This window comes from Colobus angolensis, unplaced genomic scaffold, assembly GCF_000951035.1.
Source record: "Colobus angolensis palliatus isolate OR3802 unplaced genomic scaffold, Cang.pa_1.0 Scaffold700, whole genome shotgun sequence".
In the NCBI taxonomy this organism is placed as follows: domain Eukaryota; kingdom Metazoa; phylum Chordata; class Mammalia; order Primates; family Cercopithecidae; genus Colobus; species Colobus angolensis.
In genome coordinates, this window is record NW_012120711.1 from 135,769 (window position 1) to 149,591 (window position 13,823).

Sequence of the window (13,823 nt, forward strand, 5' to 3'; positions counted from 1 at the left end):
CAGATCATGTCACTGCACTCCAGCCTGGTGACAGAGCTAGACTCCATCCCAAAAAGAAAAAAAAAAAAAAGAAAGAAAAGAATTACTGTTTCCTTATCTGTGAATTCTTCTTCCAACTAGAAGGAGAAGAAAGAAGAAGTTTGCCTGTATTTCTCACAGGGAAGAGAAGGGGTCTAGTGTGACCTCAGAATGAAAGAGTGCTGGAGCTTGAGCCCCTCCTTGCTTTCCAGGATCCACACAGTGATCAGTTCCCAGAACGCTGGTTTATTCATGTAAACCACAGTTATTTTTATCATCAGCTACGGTGTACTGGGCTCCCTTCTAGGTTCAAATCATTCTATTTGAGTAAGATAGAGTGGGTTGCTCCCTACTCATGAAAGTTACACAATCATAGAGGAGATAGACACTAACCCAATAAGCATTTAATAAAGAAGAAAATGTTAGAGAGTCATCTTGCACAGAAGAAAAGACATCAGGTTTGTGGAAAGAGAGAATTGGATTCACCCAATTTTGGTTCATATGCTTAGGCAGCTCTACCTGAGAAAGTGACATTCAGCTGAGACAACAAAATAAGTAGACAGCCATGTGAAGATCTAAGAGTCAAATGTTCCAGAGAGACACAATGGGGAGAAAACCCTGGTGCAGGAAATTGTGTGCAGGGACAGTAAGAAGGCTAAAGGGACTGATGTATAGGAAGCAAGGAAATGGAGAGGCAGAAGATGAGGTAGGATGCAGAGAGGAAGTCAGAAGCCTCATCATGTTAGACCCTGATGTTGATAGTAAGAAATTTTAATTTTATTTAAACAGATATGGAAAGCTACTGCATGGTTACAAGGAGAGTCCATTTATATTCAATTTTTAAAACTAATTCTAGCTACTCTGTGGGGGATTGGATTGCTGGAATTCACAAGTGGTCAGGAAGCCTATTCAGCATCACAGCAGGGAATCCTTAGGGAAAAAAGCTCATGGTTTCCTAGTGTGCATTAGTGATAAAGACAGTGAAAAATGCAAAGTGGACAGATTCAGCATGTATTTTGCTCAGCTTGTTAATGGATTACTGTAAAGGGGATAGAACAATCAAGCTTATTCCTGAGAATTTTGTCTTGACAAATAAGTGGATGGTGGTGTTGTTTGTTGAGATAGGGAAAGTTGTGGGAGGAAATTATTTGAAGTGGGTGGTTGGAAATGATTTATTGACACTTATGTGGAACAATCAGAAGGTCAATGGAATTTAAGAGACTCACAGTGAGTCCAGGGCTGGAGGTATTTATGTTGATGACATCAATACGTGGAATGTGTTAAATTCCAGGGAGTGGAAGAGGATACACAGAGTAATAACTTGTGTGTAGAAAAAAGAAGAAGGCACAGGCCAGCAAAGGGGACTGAGAGGGAGCCCCAGGGATGTTGGAGGAAAACCAAGAGAACACAATGCGTGTAAGTCAAGGAAAACAGATATTTTTCAAGAAGAAGGGAGAAGCTAATTAGTATCACTAAGTGGGTGAAGTGAGAATGTGAGAGAGAAGCAAGTGGTAGGTTTGCTGGAGTTGATATTTGCAGTCAATGGAGTATCCAAGATAGAAAATGGATGGACCATTTGAAGAGAGAGTAGAAGAAGTGAGGGCGAGGTTAAGATTGACTGTTCTGAGTAGCGAGCTTCAGGGAAGGACTGCACTCTGGGTTCAGGGAGTCAGCTTAATCTAAAGGAAAAGGCTAAAGAGGCTGAAGAGAGGCAGGAGGACCTGTGAACCAGAGATGCTCAGTCATTACTGGCAAGGAAATACGAGAGAGTCCCTGTGTGCAGTGGTGACTGCTCATGCAAAATGTCACACAGCCAATATTTCACACAGCCCATATGCATTAGTGACTCAGAATATACTAGTTATTACTCTAGGTCATGAGAATGGAGTGATGAATAAAATGAATCTGGTCTCCATCAGTATATGCCATATAACATTTTGCAGTGACTGTGTACCAGGCCTATGAATTTCAGTATGCAATTTCAATAATGATCCTATTGTATCTGTGGTGTTTAAAAACATACATCTCTGGAATCTAAAATTGAGAGGATATAAGTAAAACCCAGTATCTCAAATGTAGTGCTAGAAATCAGACTGCAGTTTAAATCTGAGCATATAGAAAGTCCATTTCTCCCATGTCAACAGATGCCTTTTGTGTGAGGCTTGTTCAGGTATACTGCTTTATTAGACATAAGCTAGTGTTTCTGCCCTATGTTTTCAGAATGACAACTCTTTATGAAACTAGTAGAAGAACAGAAGACAATTGCACATTCATGATGAAGACACTAATTGCTTTAGAATCAAGGAATAGGAAAAACAATGTGAGCTGCAGTTAAAGGGATCATAAAAATTAAAATGGAAATATATTTGAGTGTTTATTATGTGGTCAGTGCTAAGAAGAGTAATTTAATTTTACCTTTAAAATAATCCTGTGAGGATGATGCTATTATTAAATGTATTTGCTAGATTACAAAAAGGCTTATGGTTGGTAAAAATTGACTGAAGGAGAAGAAATCATGTTTCCATTCAGATTTTCTGATTCTAGAGATTGAGAGTTTGTCCATCATTAGTGAGTAGTGCCCAGATTGTGTCTGAATTGTTGACAGAATTCCTGATATTCATATGTGCCATATTATTTCTTCAAGTGGGAGCAGAGATGCAAGGGTTGCTAGTTCCAATGTAAGGGCAAAACTTTCATTCATTTTGCATTTATCATTTTAAAAGTTCTATATGTCTATCCTGGGCATGTGTTGAAGAACATTAGGAAGTATTAAATCACTCTTTGTTTTGAGGTTTGACAAGCAAGTTGGCCTGGGATTGCCAAATAAAATACAGGTTCCTAGTTAAATCTGAATTTCAGATACACACCATAAATTATTGGAAATCCAAATTTAACTGGGCCTCCTCTGGTTTTCTTTGCTAAAACTTTCAACCCTGACTGGGACACATGAGCATGGATTACAGTGCTAATCATGCAAGCCACAGTGACAGTGACTTGACACATGTTTATTTTTTAACTTTCTCTCTGCAAAGAAAGTGCTTACCTAATTTAAGAATAAAAGGACAGACATTTTTGGTCCAGGGCATCGTTTCTAAAAGGCAAAGGAAGTTTGTGAAGGTCGTACTCAAAGTCTGGGGACCTGTTCATTTTTTGTAAACAGTCTGTATGAGAATGTCATTTTCTTGGTTTCTCCCTTTCTGAGGGGACTTGACTGCAAAACCAAGAGTTCTACCTCTGGCCAAGGCTGGAAATTTGATGCCTGCTAGTATTGTTGGGAGTGGGAGACTGAAAGACATGAGTTAGTTGGGGCATTAAATGGGAATAAAATGGCTGTGGTTGTGATGCATTACTACAGATAATTAGTGGACCAGTGGCACAGAAATTAAGAAAGAAGATGCTATGAAAGATAAATGATATGATTTGGTGACTGATTTTTAAGGCAAGGAAATCAGTAAATCTTGGTTCTCAACAAGTTCATTTTCTAGAAATATAGCACTATATTGGGACCAGAATTCTACAACACTTTCATTTTATGTAGGTTCAAGATTTTCAACAGATATTTTTCAAAGTAATTCTCAGTTGCTCTGTAACTAATAGTGGCTTGTTCAACACAGATTTGTTCAGATGGTTCACACCCATGGTTCTTACCCAGGGATAGGTCACCACCTCTCCCTTCCCTACCATCACCACTGGGGGATGTGTGGCAATGTCTGAAGGAATTTTTTGGTTGTCACAACAGGGATTTCTTCTGATATTTAATGAGCAGATGCCAGGGATACTTCTAGAGAACCTGCAATGTGCACAACAACCTCCATCACCAGCAAAGAATTATCTGGTCCAAAATGTCAATAGTGCCAAGGCTGAGAGCACTAGTTCACACTGTGCTCTTTCTAAAAAGTCTAGACTCACATCTTTTTTTTTTTTTTTTCTGAGATGGCGTCTCGCTCTGTCACCCAGGGTGGAGTGCAGTGGCGCAATCTGGGCTCACTGCAAGCTGCGCCTCCCGGGTTCACACCGTTCTCCTGCCTCAGCCTCCCGAGTCGCTGGGACCACACGCACCCACCACCACGCCCGCCTAATTTTTTGTATTTTAAGTAGAGACAGAGTTTCACTGTGTTAGCCAGGATGGTCTCGATCTTCTGACCTCTTGATCCGCCCACCTCAGGCTCCCAAACTGCTGGAATTACAGGTGTGAGCCACTGTGCCCGGCCTAGACTCACATCTTTTACACACTCAACACTCAATTCACTTCTTTATGGTTAACTTTGGCTTCTTTCATTATAAAAAACTGGACAGTTGCATAAATTCAACCACTTTCTTGATGAATCCATTTAGTATAGAGAGCCAGAGGTTGGAGAATCGTGACCAACTCAGCACTCCACTGAGGCTATATGATCAAACAGCGAACTGTTTATCATTAATACGGAATAGGGGCAAAGTCTTCTCTGTGCCGGCTGCCAGAAGGTGTGCTGAGGGCAATCACTCCCTGGTACAGGGCTCCTTGAGTTTATCTACTGAGACATCTAGAGCCATATTGTTCAAGGAATGCAGTCTTGCAAGGCTGCTCTGGAGCAAGCAGCAGACTGACAACCACCCCCTTCTCGCTATCTCTTTTCCATAAATAACAAGAGAGCTCAAAGTTCAGGGCCCTTGTTCATGAAGAGCAAGGTGCCCTGACCCCTTCTTCCAAATATACTCTTTTGTCTTTATTCCTGCGTTCGTCCTCCTTTGTTCAGTCCAACAGGGTCCTCGGCATTGTGACGTTCAAACAGCATCAGGGCAACACTATAGTGGTTTCTAAACCCAGAGACACCAGGCTGGGAACAAAGAAGTTCTGCTGGAGCAGAGGAACTGAAATTGACAAGACAAATGCGGACTCCGGGATGAGTCTGCTGGCAGCAGATATAAGGTCAGTGCCCTAAATAGTTACTGTGAGCAATATAAGCATCAGATTCCTCGTACCTCTGCTGCAGAAATGCTAACCTTAACTCTAGCTTTTGAGACTGCAAACACAGATTGTAAACGTGCATTGGCACCTGTGAGGTGTACAAAAAACTTGGGAAATTTTCTCAGAGCTTGTTAAGATGTGGGAACTGAACTTCATCACTCTACAATATTAGTTCAGGCAATGGCTAATTTAGCAGTTGACAAATCTAAAAGGAGTCAAGGGTCAAACCCTAAAATGGGAAAATGTTATAATTATGGAAAAACTGGACATTTTAAAAAGGAATGCCGCCAGATCTCAGGACAGAAAGGACCTTACAATGCGGTGCCTCACCCAGTGGGAAAAAACACCAGGACTTTGTCCCCTCTGTAACAAAGGAAATCACTGGGCTAATTAGTGCTGCTCAAAATTTCATCAAAACAGCACCCCTCTGTGGGGAAACTAGAAGGGGGCCTGGATCTGGGCCCCTCAAACAATGAGGGTATTTCCAGTTCAGACCACAGTCCCACTTCAGGGATGGGTCTCAGGAGAAGCATTGATTCCTGGTGTTCCTCACCCCAGGAACACCAGGAAGCACAGGATTCGATCTCCCTGCCAGAGAAAGAACTACATTCATTGGAGGAGAAAAACCTACCAAAGTTTCCACTGGCATTTGGGGACATTTACCAATAGGATACATGGGACTAATTTTAGGCAAAAGCCCCCTTAACTTGCAAGGCATTGCTGTAGTCCCTGGAGTAGCTGACTCCGATTACGAAGGAGAAATTCAAGTAGTTTTAATGTCAAAAGATCTTTGAGTTTTTGAACAGGGAGAATATATTGCTCAATTGTTGCTTATTCCCTGCAAGTTACACCCTTCTCCACAAAAGGAAAAACAAGAAAATAAAGGGTTTGGGAGCACAATTACATGGCAAATCTATCTATCCCAGCCCATAGCCTCTAATAGACCCACCTGTGTAGTACAAATTAAAGGAAAGAAATTTTATGGGCTTATGGATCCAGGAGCTGATATGCCAGTAATATCCAGTAAGGACTGGCCCCTAGTATGATCTCTCAGACTAACCTCCACATCCCTAGTAGGAGTAGGAGCAGCTAAAAGTGTTCAACAGAGTGCTGAGATTTTAGCTTGTCTTGGTCCGGGTGGACAGTCATGTCCTTTTTAGCCTTATGTTGCAAATATAGCAATCAATTTACGGGATTGAGACTTACTTACCCCATGGAATATGAGTCTTACAGATGAAAAGTTTGATAACTCAGGATTTAAAATGTGGAAGTACATGGGATATCAGAGTGGGAAAGGTTTAGGGAAATTCCTACGAGGAAAATCTAACCTGATATCAATAACTGGAAAAACAGATAGAAAAGGGCCAGGACGTCAGGATTTCTGATGGGGGTCATTGATATTTCTCCTCCACCCTCTGCCTTACCATTAGAATGGCCAGTGATAAACCCGTATGGGTGGATCAATGGCCCCTATCTCAGGAGAAGCTGACGCAACTTTAGCAGCTAGTAGAACAACTGGACACAGGACATATAGAGGAGTCAGTTAACTCCTGGAATTCACCAGCGTTTGTTATTCCAAGAAAGTCTGGAAGATGGTGACTGCTGCATGATTGGAGAGCTATTAATGCACAAATTAAACTAATCAGTCCATTACAGCAAGGTGCGCCAACTCCAGTGGTCATTCCTAGAGACTGGCCTCTTGTAGCAACAGACCTTAAGGATTGTTTCTTCACTATACCATTACATGGGAAGGATAAGCCTCGATTTTCCTTCTCTGTGCCTTCTATTAATCAAAGAGAACCTGTTTCTTGCTATCAATGGAGAGTTTCACCCCAAGACATGCTTAACAGTCCTACGCTATGTCAGCATTTTGTAGGACAGGCATTAAAGGAGCCTCAAAATATGTTTCCTGCAGCTTACATCATTCATTTTATTGATGACATTCTTTTGGCCACTCCTACAGATCAAATCTTACATCAGTTATTCTGAGAAACAAAGCAGGCTTTAACTAAATGGAATCTCAAATCTCAAAATAGCTCCAGAAAAGGTACAAACAATTTCACCATACTATTACTTAGACAATATTGTTACTGAAAGAAGTGTACAACCTCAAAAAGTAGTTATCCATAAAGACAGATTACAAACTTTAAATGATTTTCAACAGTTGTTAGGGGATATTAATTGGCTGCGCCCGATGCCGGGTATTGCCGCCTATCAACTTACACATCTTTATCAAACCCTACAAGGAGATTCTTCATTAGATTCTCTGCAGCAATTGACCAGAGGCAGAAGCTGAGTTACAGCTTGTAGAACAGATGCTTCAGCAACAGCATGCCTCCTGGCCACAGCTACAAAAACCTTTGCTTTCACTATCCCTCAGACAAAATTTTGCAGTTTTATGGAGTCTATTCTTTCATTCTTCCTGTGATTACTCATCACAAGCCTATTGCATGTGGACAAACCTATTTTACTGATGGCTCTTCCCAAGGTCGTGCAGCTATTTATGGACCCAAGCATACTCAAACAATAATGACCTCCTGGGTTTCAGCTCAAAGCTCAGAGTTGATTGCCGTCATTCACGTTTTATAGCTCACAGCTTCAGATCCTACCAACATTGTCTGTGATTCAGCTTATGTTGTATATGTATCCAGTCGCATAGAAACTGCTACAATTAAAAGTCCCCTAGAACCAGAACTGCTTAATTTGTTCCTAAGACTTCAACAAACTATTCGCTGTCATGCAGCTCCTTTTCGTATTTCTCATATTCTCTCTCACACACAACTTCCTGGAGCACTATCTCTAGGTAATGATAGAGCAGATATATTGACTGGTTCTGTGTTTCAGCAAGCTCAAGCTCATGTATTACTGCATCAAAACACCTCTGCCCTTAGTTGTATGTTTAGCTTGTCGTACAGCCAAGCTAGGTCTATAATACAAGCCTGTCCTACTTGCCAGCATGTCCCTGGGGCCACACCTGTAGAAGGATGTAATCCACGAGGCTTGGCCCCAAAAGAAATTTGGCAAATGGATATTACACACATAGCAGCCTTTGGTAAGCTTCATGTGCCTATAGACACTTATTCACATATGCTGCATGCTACATGTCAAACAGGTGAGACAGCTGGTTGTGTGCGACAACATTGTCTGTCGTCATTTGCTCATGTGGGGTATACCTAAACAATTAAAAACTGACAATGGACCTGCTTATACTAGTCATGCTTTTCAAAATTTCCTACAACTTTGGGCTATAACCCATAAAACAGGAATTCCTTATAATCCTAGAGGACAAGACATTATAGAGCCGGCATGTTGGAAAGACAAAAAGGAGGAGTAGGAGACAAGTTACCACTGAAATCAAAGTTACATTTAGCCTTATTTACTTTAAATTTTTTGACTGCTGGTATGGATGGTAAGACTCCAGCAGAAAGACATTGGCCATTGTTAGAGAAAAAGAGGAGAGGTTTTCCGAAAGTGTTATAGAAATCCCCAGAAAAAGGACAATGGAAAAGTCTGGTGGGTTTACTGACATGGGGACGAGGATATGCTTGTGCTTTTACAGGAGATGGACAAACTGTGTGCGTGCCTTAAAGGTGCATGCGACCATGGAACAGGAGACTGGAGGAGCCCAGAGCAGCCAACAATGGGCCCAGTCCCTCCATTATGAGCCATGAGCCAGCTGAGCCTGAGTGCGAAGACAGAGAGAAGGCTGATCAGAGTCACAATGACATCAACCCCCATAAACTGGGGGCAACTCAGGAAAATCATGCAGGAAGTTAAGAAACTACTGGAGCATCAGGGACAGGCAAAAACCCCTAATTCCACGTTCTTGGCTATGATAGCCACAATGTCTTGTGTGGTATGTTTTCCTTGTGCAGAGGCAAAAATATATTGGGCATATATTCCCAATCCCCCAGCAGTATGGCCTATATTCTGGAGTGACACTCCTCCTGAGACCTCTCATGATCAGAGAGTGTGGACTCCAGGACCCCTAACTCCCCCGACATAGAACAGTTAGACTCTCAGAACAATGTCATCAATTATACCGCTCCACTGGAAGGACCCCTTTGTGTATCACCGCAAAGACGTCGCTCAGTCATAGCTGTCTTACAACTCAAGCTCAAACATGGTTGAGTCACTATGGAAAAATCATGTACTTGTTAAGTCTTGGTTCTACTACTGTAACTGCTGTGCTAACCAACCATTCCCGGGCCAGTCACCCTAATTGTGCTGACCATATGGAATGGATTTCCTTTAACAGTTCCTATCCCCCTCTGTGGACCCAGTGTCTTGGCCCATTGGCTAAAAAAAATCTACGTTAACTGAAGATATTGTGGATTGGGGACCTAAAGGTCAACTAGATGCAAAAGCTAATAATCAGAAATCATGGCACAAACTTCGCTGGCATTGGTGGCAAGCTCATAATCCTTCTTCTTTATACCACACCAGGATCCAATCCCATTCTGCTACCCAGATTGCTTGGCATGGAGCAGCCTTTAGCCTGGCTCTTCCTCAGTGGCATTATCTAGGGAGGAAAGGACCAATCCAAGAGATGCTATGGAAGGCAGCACTCCCATTTATGAATGGCAGCATCTGGGTTGGGATATTATCCAATAATAGCAACAGTAAGCAACACAGTTTTAATGTTACATTTGTAGGGAATATCACCACTCAATTTACGATTTGTGTTTTCACCTGTAAATCTTGCCACTTATATCACTGCATTAATCATAGCACTTTGCAAACACATAATATCTCTACCTTGATAATTTTGGGTTGCATCCCTGGACTATGGACTCCCATTAGTTTGTCCAAGCCTTAGGCTGCCACGCCTGCTTTGCATTATGTGAAACGTTTTCTAACTCAGCTTACTCATCATGCCTGTAGAGCCTCAGGCATGATAATTTTGCTCTTGTTTCCTTGGTCACACTAATAACTTCTGTTGTGATGTCCTCTGTAGCTTTGCACAGTTCTATTCAAACAGCTTATTACATGGAGAACTGGAAGCATATGGCTGATCAAGCGTGGCTACTTCAGAATAAAATTAACACTAAGTTACAAACTGAAGTGGTAATGTTGAAATCCACGGTTCTATGGTTAGGAGAACAAGTACAAAGCTTACAGTTGCAGCAGCAATTGCATTGTCATTTTAATGACACTCATATTTGTGTAACCAACTTAGAATATAACCAAAGTGAGTATCCATGGGACCTTGTGAAAGTCCATTTGCAGGGAGCTCTCACATCCGACATCACCTTTGATATTGGTGAATTACAAAACAAAATTCTTGACTTAAATAAGCAAACTCAAGAATTTCAGCCTTCTTTATAAGCCTGGACTGAATTCCAGCAAGGCCTGGAGAGCCTCAATCCTTGGACCTACCTAAAACACTACCTTAACATCTCACATGTAATTCTGGGAATGTTGTTTTGCCTCTGTCTTCTGTTCATAGTCTGTAAAATTGGATGGACCACCAATCGGAAAATAAGAGCTGTCCAACCTAGCCTTACATTCTTTCAATTAATACATGAACAGAAAGAGGGAAAGGTAGAGAGTTGGAGGCTGGAGAATCATGACCAACTCAGCATTCCCCAGAGGCTATATGGTCAAACAGCAAACTATTTATCATGAATATAGAATGTGGGCAAACTTGCTTCTGTGCCAACGCCAGAAGGTTTGCTGAGGGCAATCACTCCCCGGTGCCAGGTTCCTTGAGGTTATGTGCTGGGACATCTAGAGCCCATTGCTCGAGGAAAGCAGTCTTGTAAGCCTGCTCTGGATCAAGCAGCAGACTGACACACACACCCTTCTCGCTATCTCTTTTCAGTAAATATGAAGAGAGCCCAAACCTCAGGGTCCTTGCTCACTAAGAGCAAGGTGCCCCCTGACCCCTTCTTCCAAATATACTCGCCTGTCTTTTGTCTTTATTCGCCTGTTTATCCTCCTTGGTTCAGTCCAACAGGGACCATGGCAATTTAGTCAATGCAAGATCAATACCTTCATATTTATTTTTTGCCTTATGCAATATTTTTCAACATTTTCATGAGTTGTTGATCATCACTATCTCTATTAACTTTCAACAGTTTGCCCTTGTAAGTCACAAATAGTGATGCTGCTGCAATTATTCTTCACTAACATGCCTCAGGTTTCTGTAGTGATTCTACTTTAGATATCATTCACAATGTAAAATGTTTCTATTTATTCATTTCACTTTTACCCACAGGATTATTTTTAAGTGATTTTTGTCATTTTCACACTTCAATAAAACATAAAGACAAAACATCAAGCGTGTATACAAAGTGTTTTACATATGTGTATATTTCCACACATATATGTAAGTACTTTATATGTATTGAAACTACAGAAGCACATGTCACCAATAAGAGCTCTGAGACACCTTTGACCACTTGCCCTCATCAGATGAGATTTGACAAATGAGTTTTGGGAACAAATTTCTTTTAACTGAATTTCTGAGCTTTATGGATTTAGAAATGCAAAGGAAAGTTTGTGAACATTTACAGGGATCATGGTTTTATTCTCCTCAAAACTCTTCGATACTTTCCCATTGTCTTTAGTATAAATCCAAAATCCTAACGCCATCCACGAGACTCTTAATACCTGGCTTCTTGTGATTTCTCCAGGCTAATATTTTACCCTCCTTCCCCTCAGCCTCTCCGCTTTAGTGAACTTTGTTCTAGTTTCTTGAAGAAGTTCATCAATTCAAGCTTTTGTCTATGAGATTCCCTAAACCTGAAATGTGTCTCCCCCATTTTGTCCAAACAGACACACAGGCTCCACTCTGCCCCCTGGCTCACACCTGCTTAACCTATCAAGTCACATCTGAACTGTCACTCTTCAGAGGGTCCTTCTCAGGCACCCTCATGTAATTGAGATCATCCTATTATTCTCTGTTCTAGAACTCCCAACTTCTGACATTTCTCATTCCTGTCTAAGCTCTTGTGTGTTTGGTTTTTGGCCATCACTTTCACTGCTCTTTAATCTCCCCTAGCAGAGAGGAAAGGTCTGTTTTCCCTTGTTTGGATTCCTAGAGGCAGCGCAGGCCAGGCACAAGGTCAGCACTAAGGAAGTGTTCACAGAGTGAAGGCGGTGGGTGCTGTTTAAGGAGGGGTAAAGCCTGTGGGATGAGAGAAGAAGCAGAGAGTGTCTTTGGGGTGGAGGCTCCCAGGAGGAGGTTGCGCAGTCTGCGGTGCTTGACAGATCCTCCTCCAGCTCCTGCTTGGAGGTCTCCAGAACAGGCTGGAGGCAGGGAGGGGATCCCAAAAGCCTTGAAATCAGTGGTAGTTTTCCGGCCTGGTCCCCCAAACCCCTGTACGCCTCGGGAAGACGGAGGATGAGCCCCTGGGCTGTGCATGGTCAGGGTTACAGGTGGGGCGGATCAAGGTTCCCAGGGCCCGTGTCCTACCCAGAGAGCCCTGGATGGCAGCGTTTCTGTCAGTGTCTTCCTCGGAGACCATCCCTGTGACTGGATGGTTCGTGTGCCCACAGCAGATTTCTTGGAGCAGGTTAAGTGTGAGTGTCACATCTTCAATGGGTCTGAGCGGGTGCAGTACCTGAACAAATATATCCATAAATGGGAGGAAAACCTGCTCTTCCACAGCGACGTGGGGGAGTTCCAGGTGGTGACGGAACTGGGGCGGCCTGTCACAGAGTTACAGTTATGGGGTTTTTGAGAGCTTCACAGTGCAGCGATGATGTGAGAGCGACAGGGGGCAGGGCCTGAGTCCCTGTGAGCTGGGAATCTGAGAGTGTGTGTGTGTGCATGTGTGTGTGTATGTGAGAAAGAGAGAGAGAGAGCCATCTGTGATCATTTAGAGTCCTCTCAATCCTGAGGAAGCAGTTCTGAGAGCACAGGTGTGTGTAGAATGTGGATTTGTCTGTGTCTGTGTGGCCGTTGTGGGAGGGGAGGCAGGAGTGGGCTTCTTCTAATCTTTGGAGGCCTCTGTGGGGAGGTGACGTGGGATGTGGGATGTGGGAGCAGGTGGCTGGAGAGAGAGGAGACCTTGATTGTCCTGGATCCTTAGAGATGCAGGGAAGGGAAGTGTAAGGTATATGTGGTTGGGGTGAAAGTTTAGGGGAGGAGAGCTGAGGGGTATGGAAGCTTCGGGATAACGTGAGGAGGCCAGTTCCAGACTGTCCCTGGCACACACCCTTCATGTAATCTCTGAAATAAAAGTGCATGGTGTTTGTTTGCAAAAGCATTAGATTAACTTCTAGGGGAACTGAGGAGACCTCTGAGGCAATTCTGAAGCTTCTTTAGGTCTAAATTTCTTTGTTGTTGTTTTGTTTTGTTTTCTTTGTGTGTATATTTTTACATAGCTGAAATGATTGTGAAACTAACTTCTTGAATTAAAGTTTTAACACATTGTTATTATTTTATTATAATGCTAAAAGTTTTCTAGTAGTTACATATTATTATTTTTTATGTAATAGTTGTGACACAACTTACCTCACTTTCTCTTTTGTTGACCTTTAGTATGACATTCTCCAAAAGCTGAAAATGTATGTTTCTGGTTAATTTTTAATTTATATTTTTAGATTTGTAATTCTTTTAAATAATTTTGATCTATTTGTGTGCCGGTTATAATTACTGCTCTAAGAATTCCCTATTGTATTTGGTAGGTAATGGACAATAATCTATTGACTATTATCTCTAGGGCTTAGTATTTTTCTCAGTGACTTTGTGGTTTCTTTGTACTGTAAGATTATTAACACTTCCTTGATATTTTATTCAGCATTTTCTCAAGTTTGTGGTTTGTATGTTGATTTTGAAAATTCTTTTCCATGTTAAGGATTTGAACGTTTTTTGTTTGTTTGTTTGTTTTCGGGCTTTTTTTTTTTT

The 13,823-nt window shown here is 42.0% G+C and overlaps 1 pseudogene; it reads left to right on the plus strand.

The window, feature by feature from the left end:
• Window positions 1–12,333: 12,333 nt before the first annotated feature.
• LOC105501362 overlaps window positions 12,334–13,823 on the plus strand; it is a 5,227-nt pseudogene continuing 3,737 nt past the window's right edge.